This window comes from Ovis aries, chromosome 13 (assembly GCF_016772045.2).
Source record: "Ovis aries strain OAR_USU_Benz2616 breed Rambouillet chromosome 13, ARS-UI_Ramb_v3.0, whole genome shotgun sequence".
Classification (NCBI taxonomy): Eukaryota; Metazoa; Chordata; class Mammalia; order Artiodactyla; family Bovidae; genus Ovis; species Ovis aries.
The window spans coordinates 41311202-41320736 of record NC_056066.1 but is presented as its reverse complement, the minus strand read 5'-3'; the positions used below and the strand labels follow the sequence as shown (position 1 = coordinate 41320736).

Here is a 9535-nt window from a genome sequence, read left to right as displayed (position 1 = left end):
GGGCTGCAAGAAGATCCAACCAGTCCATCCTAAAGTACACTCCTGAGTATTCATTGGAAGGACTGATGCTGAAGCTGAAAACTCCAATACTTCGGCCACCTGATATAAAAACTGACTCACTGGAAAAAACCGTGATGCTGGGAAAGATTGAAGGCAGGAGGAGAAGGGGACAATAGAGGATGAGATGGTTACCGACTCAATAGACATGAGTTTGAGCAAGCTCTGGGAGTTGGTGATGGACAGGGAGGCCTAGCGTGCTGCAGTCCATGGGGTCACAAAGAGTCGGACACAACTGAGTGACTGAACTGAACTGAACCAATGTGAATTTCTTGGTTTTGATACTTGCAGGATGGTTATGTAAGACTTGGCAACAGTGGAGGCTGGGGTCATAGTTCAGGGGCTTATTGTCCTATTTTTATATTTTCCTGTAAAAATCTAAACTTACTTAAAAAAAGCAAGTTAAAAACTGAATAGAGGAAGTATTGTATAAGTGGACATTTATTTATTTTAAAGATTTTTTTAAATCTGGACCATTTTTAAAGTGTTTATTGAAGTTGTTACAATACTGCTTCTCTTTCACGTTTTGGTTTTTGGCTCCAAGGAATGTGGGACCTTAGTTCTCCCACCAGAGATCAAACCTACACCCCATGCATTAGAGGGTGAATTCTTAACAACTAAACCCTCAGAGGTCCCTAAAGTGGTTCTTTAAAAACCACTACAAAGTCACAGTCATCAAGACAAAATGGTACTGGCACAAAGACAGAAATAGTGATCAATATAACAAAATAGAAAGCCCAGAGATAAATCCACACACCTATGGACACCTTATCTTTGACAAAGGAGGCAAGAATATACAATGGAGAAAAGACAAACTCTTTAACAAGTGGTGCTGGGAAAACTGGACAACCACTTGTAAAAGAATGAAACTAGAACACTTTCTAACACCATGCACAAAAATAAACTCAAAATGGATTAAAGATCTAAATGTAAGACCAGAAACTATAAAACTCCTAGAGGAAAACATAGGCAAAACACTCTCCGACATAAATCACAGCAGGATCCTTTATGATCCACCCCCCATAATTCTGGAAATAAAAGCAAAAATAAACAAATGGGACCTAATTAAAATTAAAAGCTTCTGCACAACAAAAGAAACTATAAACAAGGTGAAAAGACAACCTTCAGAATGGGAGAAAATAGCAAATGAAGCAACTGACAAACAACTAATCTCAAAAATATACAAGCAACTCCTGCAGCTCAATTCCAGAAAAATAAATGACCCAATCAGAAAATGGACCAAAGAACTAAACAGACATTTCTCCAAAGAAAACATACAAATGGCTAACAAACACATGAAAAGATGCTCAACATCACTCATTATCAGAGAAATGCAAATCAAAACCACAATGAGGTACCATTTCACGTCAGTCAGGATGGCTGCTATCCAAAAGTCTACAAGCAATAAATTCTGGAGAGGGTGTGGAGAAAAGGGAACCCTCTTACACTGTTGGTGGGAATGCAAACTAGTTCAGCCACTATGGAGAACAGTGTAGAGATTCCTTAAAAAACTGGAAATAGAACTGCCATATGACCCAGCAATCCCACTGCTAGGCATACACACCGAGGAAACCAGAACTGAGACACCTGTACCCCAATGTTCATCGCAGCACTGTTTATAATAGCCAGGACATGGAAGCAACCTAGATGTCCATCAGCAGATGAATGGATAAGAAAGCTGTGGTACATATACACAATGGAGTATTACTCAGCCCTTAAAAAGAATACATTTGAATCAGTTCTAATGAGGTGGATGAAACTGGAGCCTATTATACAGAGTGAAGTAAGCCAGAAAGAAAAACACCAATACAGTATACTAACACATATATATGGAATTTAGAAAGATAATAACAATAACCCTGTATGCGAGACAGCAAAAGAGACACAGATGTATAGAGCAGTGTTTTGGACTCTGTGGGAGAGGGCGAGGGTGGGATGGTTTGGGAGAATGGCATTGAAACATGTATATTATCATATGTGAAACGAATTGCCAGTCCAGGTTCGATGCATGATACAGGATGCTCGGGGCTGGTGCACTGGGATGACCCAGAGGGATGGGATGGGGAGGGAGGTGGGAGGGGGTTCAGGATGGGAAACACGTGTACACCCATGGCTGATTCGTGTCAATGTATGGCAAAACCAATACAATATTGTAAAGTAATTAGCCTCCAGTTTAAATAAATAAGTTTATATTTTAAAAAAGGCCTGTTCCACTAGGAAAAAAAGGCAATAGCAACCCACTCCAGTACTCTTGCCTGGGAAATCCCATGGACAGAGGAGCCTGGTGGGCTGCAGTCCATGGGGTCACTAAGAGTCAGACATGACTGAGCGACTTCACTTTCACTTTTCACTTTCATGCATTGGAGAAGGAAATGGCAACCCACTCCAGTGTTCTTGCCTGGAGAATCCTAGGGATGGCGGAGCCTGGTGGGCTGCCATCTCTGGGGTCGCACAGAGTTGGACACGACTGAAACGACTTAGCAGCAGTAGCAGCAGCAGCATAAAAGTGAAAGTATAAGTCACTATGTTCATTATAAATTGAATAGTAAACTTTACCTCATTTTCCTAAACAAATAAAAATAAAATAAAAACCACTACAACATTGTAATTAGCCTCCAATTAAAATAAATAAAATTTTAAAAAAGAATAGGATTTTAAACAGAGTGAAGGAAGAAGAGACCAGTAAGAGAAATGAAAGGGCAGGTTTCTAAAAAGCCCAGAATTGCTGGCTGCTGTGCAAGGGAGGGTCTGGGGTAGGGGAGGTATTTAATGCAAAGTAACTAAGGGTTTGTAAGACTTCCAGGTGAGAGTGAGGCCAAAAGTCAGTCACAGAGCAGTTACATGATTAACAACATCATTCAGAAACGCAAGTATCCTGGGGACGGAGCAGGTTAAAGAGGGCAAAAGTGAACTCGGGAAGACCAGGGAGTTGCACGCTCAGATAATCCAGGGAGAAAACAGAGTGCGCCTCAACCAGAATCATGGTTGGACGCATCGCAAGGAAGGACTGAGAGCCTCTTTGTAAGGCTGTGATGGACGTGCCAGAGGCTTTTCCTATTTACCTATTTATACTGGAATGTAATTCCTTTACAATATTGTCTTGGTTTCTGCTGTGCAACATCGGGAATCAGCTGTGTGTACACATATATCCCTTCCCTCCTGAGCCTCCCCCCCGACCCACCCTCCATTCCTCCCCTCCAGGTCATCTCAGAGCACCGAGCTGAGGTCCCTGCGTAACGCATATGTTTCAAGGCTTCTCTCTCCATTTGCTGCCCCACTCCTTTCTCCACTGTGTCCATAAGTCCACTCTTGATACTGCATGTCCATTCTTGCCCCACAAATAGGTTTGTCAGGACCATTTTTCTAGATCCAGTGCGTATCCTCTTCACAGACAGTGTCTTCTGCTCTTATCTGTGTTTAGTGCTGATGAAGTCTTGCCAATGGAAGGTGTTGAGTCAGACAAGAAGTCCAGCTTTCTTGTTCCTCTTTCCCCTTCTTAGTAGGCAACCTGGAGCAAGGGAAGATGTCTTCAGGCCACCAAAAGGAGTCTCTTTATATTCCATTTGCTCCTTGCCAAGCTTTGCATTAGTTAAGTGTGAGTGAATCCAATTCATACAGAGATGGTTTCTTTTAGCTTGATGTGTGGATATAACATTTTTAGAGGGAAATAAGCTTTCCACCATGTGTTTGGGGTTTCGCTGAACTGAACACATTTTGAAAACAGCTGGAAATCAAGGGAGTGCCTTCAGACTCTTCCATCCTGTTTGTTTTGCTATCTCAATTTTTGGAACGTGATCATCTCCTTAAAGTCCAGAGTTTTCCAGACTTCAGGGTGGAATCCAGCATTGCATTCCCAGAGGGCATTGGTGAACAATCAGAATGTCTAGCAAGGGAGGACTCCTGGAGACCACCCACCCCCACTGGTCCGCTCCCACGGTGCTGAAATCAGGGTCTGGTCAGATTTCTTGGTCTGATGCACACCCCTCTGCAGTTGACTTCTGATCAACAGGAAAGGCAGACACAGATGAGAGCAAGGCATCTTCAAAACTCTGTAAGTTATTAAGCCAACGTGAAAGTTCAAAGACACCTTAAAGGCAAATGATTTCTAAGCTACAGAATTAGGAGGAACTGGTGAACCTGGTCTCTGGCTGAGGATGCTGCCATTTTTGGAGACTTTCAAAGCCAAGACTCAGGCCCCAGGGGCTTGGCAGGCCGTGTGAGGACAGACAGGCGTGTGGGAGGCTGGTGCTACCAGCAGCTGGCTGTTCTCTGATGACAGCCTCTGCCTTCCATCCAGATCGAAATGTCAAGAGGAAGGAGCGGTTTCAGCAGACTGAGGAATGTGGCCATGGGAGGTGGCTTGAAGGAGACTCATATAAACTTGACTACTTCCTGGGAAAGAACCAGGAAAAAAAGAGAGAGAGAAAAAGAACAAAAAAACCCACAAAGCAAAAAAACAAAAAACACTAAACCTACCCTTCCTATCTGGGAGAAAGAGACGAGTGCAAAGAAAAGAGAGGATTAGCAGACAAGAGGAGAAGGCAATGGCACCCGCACTCCAGTACTCTTGCCTGGAAAATCCCATGGACAGAGGAGCCTGGTGGGCTGCAGTCCATGGGGTCGCTGAGAGTCGGACACGACTGAGCAACTTCACTTTCACCTTTCACTTTCACTCATTGGAGAAGGAAATGGCAGCCCACTCCAGCGTTCTTGCCTGGAGAATCCCAGGGACAGCAGAGCCTGGTGGGCTGCTGTCTATGGGGTCACACAGAGTCGGACACCACTGAAGCGACTTAGCAGCAGCAGCAGCAGCAGCAGCAGCAGCAGCAGCAGCAGCAGCAGACAAGAAGCACAGTGAGGAGTGTTGTGTGACTCTTGCATTGGGTCAAGGTGGATGGGGATTCGAGCCCCTTCACTGCATGTGCTGTGTTCAGGTAGGTGATCTCACTGACCTCAGATCCCTGACCCATAACACAGGGGTCATGGCCCTCACAGGGACACAGTCACGGAATGTGTGTAAAGGACTCAACACATGGCCAAACAGAGATTTTTCTTTTTTTAATGGGAGCAGAAATAGAAGGCAGGCTGTGAGGAAAACTTTAGCACCTGAGAGAGCTGAGGAGAGGTAAGGCTAAGATAGACAGACTCATACAGGATGAGGGATTCTGCCCCCATCATTCCCATGGGTAGCAAAAGGTGCAAGTGAAAGTGTTAGTCACTCAGTCATGTCCGACTCTGTGATTACTTGGAGTGTGGCCCGCCAGGCTCCTCTGTCCATGGGATTCTCCAGGCAAGAATACTGGAGTGGGTTGCCATGCCCTGCTCCAGAGGATCTTCCTGACCCAGGGATCGAACTCATGTCTGCTGCATTGCAGGCGAATTCTCTACCATCGGGGCCACCAGGGAAGCCCTAGAAACAGAGACTGGGGGCAAAACTCCCCCTCTGTCCTCAGACCTCTCCCCTGAACTCCAGGGTTGGTGGCTTTCCTGCCGAGGCTGCCGTCACCTCAAGGCTCGGCTGTGATTCCCCTGGGCTGGTAGCCCCACCGCCTAAGTCTTGGAAGTTCCTGGAGACTTCTGATACCAGTTCTTGAATCGTCCTTGTCTTTGTAATCCCTCACCTTTCAAAAGGGCACCATCTCTCCTCAGATAGTTTTCTCTACTGAATGTTCAAGCGCCTACCCAGACCAACTGAAGCAGAACCCTGGGGTGGAACCCAGTGATTTGTGTTTGAGCAAACCCATCTGGGCTGAGGCTGACTGACTTCAGAACCTCTACCGCCTTAATTAATTGAGAAATCTTATCCACTTGATCAAGCACGATATCATGAGTTGATCTCATACTACTTCTGGGTGTTTTAAAAGTTTTTCTAGAAGTCTCTGGGTGATTTAATCACCAAGTTGTGTCCGACTCTTGTGACCCTGTGGACTATAGCCTGCCAGGCTCCTTTGTCCATGGAATTCTCCAGGCAAGAATACTGAAGTGGGTTGCCATTCTCTTCTCCAGGGGGATCTTCCTGACCCAGGGATTGAACCCTGGTCCCCTGAATTGTAGGCAGATTCTTTACCGTCTGAGCCGCCAGGGAAGCCCAAGACACCAGGGAAGTCTTTGGAGTTATGCTTTGTCTTTTTCCCCATTTAGTGCATAAAAGACAGTTGGATTATCTTGCAGGTGATGCCATGTGTTAATATCCATGACCCCTTTCACTCTGGGTTTTTCACTTTTTGCTTTAACTTTATCCTTGCCTGATATTATTACTCCTAGCTTTCTCTCTGTTAGAGTTTGCCTGGTCAGTCTTTGCCCATTCTGATTTTAGTAGTTTCTTTTACACATACCTCATTCTGCAAGACTCTTTCCCAGTAGATGTGCTGAACCCATGTGCATGTGTTAGCATCATTTCATCCAAATGTATGACTTGAACATGGTGGTTTATGTGTCACTTGTCACTAGCTTCACTTCGGAGATTTGTTTTCAATATACTCTGTATTTCCTAAATCATTTGCCTAGGGATTTCTTTCCCTTTCTTTGCTTTGCTTTCCCCTTTCTCTTCTTTTTGATATTTGTGGGATATGTGTGTTTGACTTCTGGTACTTTGGAGGATTTACAGTATATTTTTAGTTTGTCAAGTTTTCATCATTATTATTCATGCGTCACACTTATGAATAATAAGAACATTTATGTCTTAATTTAAGAAGTATAGATATCATCCTATTTTCCACCTATAATATTGTAATTATTTGCTTCTTTTTCTTAAACTTATTATTCTGTGTTAAGGTATAGCTGATTACCAATGTTGTGATAGTTTTCAGGTGAATAGCGAAGGGACTCAGCCATACACATACATGTATCCATCTTCCCCCTGCAAACTCCTCTCCCATCCAGGCTGCCGCATAACATTGAACAGAGTTCCTTGTGCTATACAGTAGGTCTTTGTTGGTTTTCCATTTTAAATACAGCAGGGTGCACATGTCCATCCCAAACTCCCTAACTACCCCTTCCTCCCCATTTTTCCCTTTTGCCACTGTAATATTGTTTTATTGTGTGTGTGTGTGTATGTGGTTCCCTTTACTACAGCAATGCATTTAAAATTCTTTTTTTAATAATGGAGTGTTTAATGGATTTACACATCATCCTTGTTCAGGGGCCATGCTAATCTCTGTCGGCTTCCAGTTTTAGTACATGTGCTGCTGAAGCAAGCACACTTAAAACTTTGTTTAACTTAGAGCGTGTAAGAAAGATGCTTTCTTATCTTTCTTCTCCAGTGATGGGAGGGGTGTGGGAAGGGCATTCCCTGGTCCACAGAGATGATCGGTCTTTACCTGCCTGACACTGACCTCTGAACTGGCCCTGGCTTTGTCTCTGTCGCAAAGTATCAATACACAAGTTTCCCTCTAGAGAGAACAACTCGGTGAAACGATAAAATAACTCCATCTGACAAGTAAATTGCACTTGTTAATCTTATACTTTTCTTTATCAGCTTAATCTATTCTTTGGCATCTGTGGTAAGTAAACAGGTTTTGTTGCCAAATGATAAATAGGGGGGAAATTAGAGGCTTTTGCCTTGACGTTAATTAAGTCCTTTGAGAAAGTAGTGATTCATGGTTGCGCCGACTGGGAAAATGCTATCATGGCTAGACTGATTTTACTGGTTTCAGCAAAGACATGCCACTCTGCTTTTTTCACAGTTTATTACAGGGTCCTGAATAAAGAATGCATCTGAAAACAACCCAGAACTGAATACTTCCTTATATAGTCATCCAACATTTATAGATTTTTTTACCCCCTATTAAAAGTTTAAATTTAATTCAGTGTAACTTCTCAGTCAAAATCACCACTTCCTCTAATTTTCTCACTACTCCATCCTGTCTCCAACTGATGGTTAATTAGCAGAATGTCTGCCTTTTTCAGCTGCTGTCCCCACTTCTCCTGGCCCTCCATGACTAAAATTGAGGTCCCGATCTGGGTGTTTGGAGAGACCAACTAGCTACCTACCTAATGGAGGCAAACCAGTGGGCTTACCCCTAACAGATCTTACCTAACGGTAACAGGGAAGGCCTCCCTGTTCTGCAGAGTTTAGGGCCCCCACTGCTATGACCTTCATCAGGGCCTCTGCGTTCCTGGAAGTTTCTGTATTTCTGAATGGAAAAGAGCAGGAACCTCTCTCATGAGTTCTGGGCTCCGTGTCTACGTTGCATTTATCCTCAAGGCAACACTTTGAGGGAGACCTGGGGTGCTCAGAGGGTGGAGACAGCTCTCTCAAGGTGCTGGGACCAAGAGCTGGTGCAGGTGGCTCTTGACTGATGGATTCCATAGCATCCCAAGCTGCCCCAGTTTCTGTGATCAACCTCACTTCAGACGCCTGGCATGACCTGGGGGCTGGGCATCTGGTGGTAGTGGCATGGAGCACCCCCTTAAAAAGAGAAAAGGTGAGGGGCTTCATCCCTCCAGATTCTCTGGCTCTGCCGCTTGAGTGACCTAGGCTGAGTGGTGCTATTCCAAAAAAGCATCCATAGAGAAAGCTAGAGCTGTGTTGGCAACAGCTGCTGAAAAAGTCTACTCTCTACCCTAATTTTTTTAGATTACAGAATACTTACTATCTTTCCTTGAAAGAAATACTATAAAATCAGCTTTTTAATTCTGTTCCTGCTTTCCAGAGGCCAAGGTCTTTATTTGAACAAGCACACCTGAGTGTCCCTCTCCCATCTCTCCTGCCGCTGGTGCTGCTGGGGCCCTGCTCCTACCCTCTCAGAACTCAATCTCTAGAGGTAAAGACTCTGCTCTGCACTTGTTCTGACTCTGACACATGCTCACTTTGCCTTATGAAAGGCCAGAAGCACCCAAGAATCAACACACCCGCTAAAAACAGCCTTTGAGGATAATGGATTTTTGTGTATACCTCAACTTCCTAGCCACTCAGGGGGACCAGCTCTGTGGCATGTCCCTTGGACCTCCTTGCAGTCCAAGGGACTCTCAAGAATCTTCTCCAACACCACACTTCAAAAGCATCAGTTCTTCAGTGCTCAGCTGTCTTCACAGTCCAACTCTCACATCTATACATGACTACTGGAAAAACCATAGCCTTGACTAGATGGACCGTTGTTGGCAAAGTAATGTCTCTGTTTTTCAATATGCTATCTAGGTTGGTCATAACTTTTCTTCCGAGGAGTAAGCGTTTTTTAATTTCATGGCTGCAATCACCATCTGCAGTGATTTTGGAGCCTCCCAAAATAAAGTCTGACACTGTTTCCCCATCTATTTCCCATGAAGTGATGGGACCAGATGCCATGATCTTCATTTTCTGAATGTTGAGATTTAAGCCAACTTTTTCACTCTCCTTTTTCACTTTCATCAAGAGGCTCTTTAGTTCCTCTTCACTTTCTGCCATAAGGGTGGTCATCTGCATATCTGAGGTTATTGATATTTCTCCTGGCAATCTTGATTCCACCTTGTGCTTCTTCCAGCCCAGCGTTTCTCATGA

The 9535-nt window shown here is 44.2% G+C and overlaps 1 non-coding gene across 1 annotated transcript; it reads right to left on the bottom strand.

Annotated features, from left to right (window-relative positions):
- Positions 1-7153: 7153 nt before the first annotated feature.
- Positions 7154-7257, bottom strand: LOC114117709 (U6 spliceosomal RNA). Its single transcript, XR_003591365.1, has one exon. It is a non-coding gene; the product is annotated as a U6 spliceosomal RNA (small nuclear RNA).
- Positions 7258-9535: the final 2278 nt, after the last annotated feature.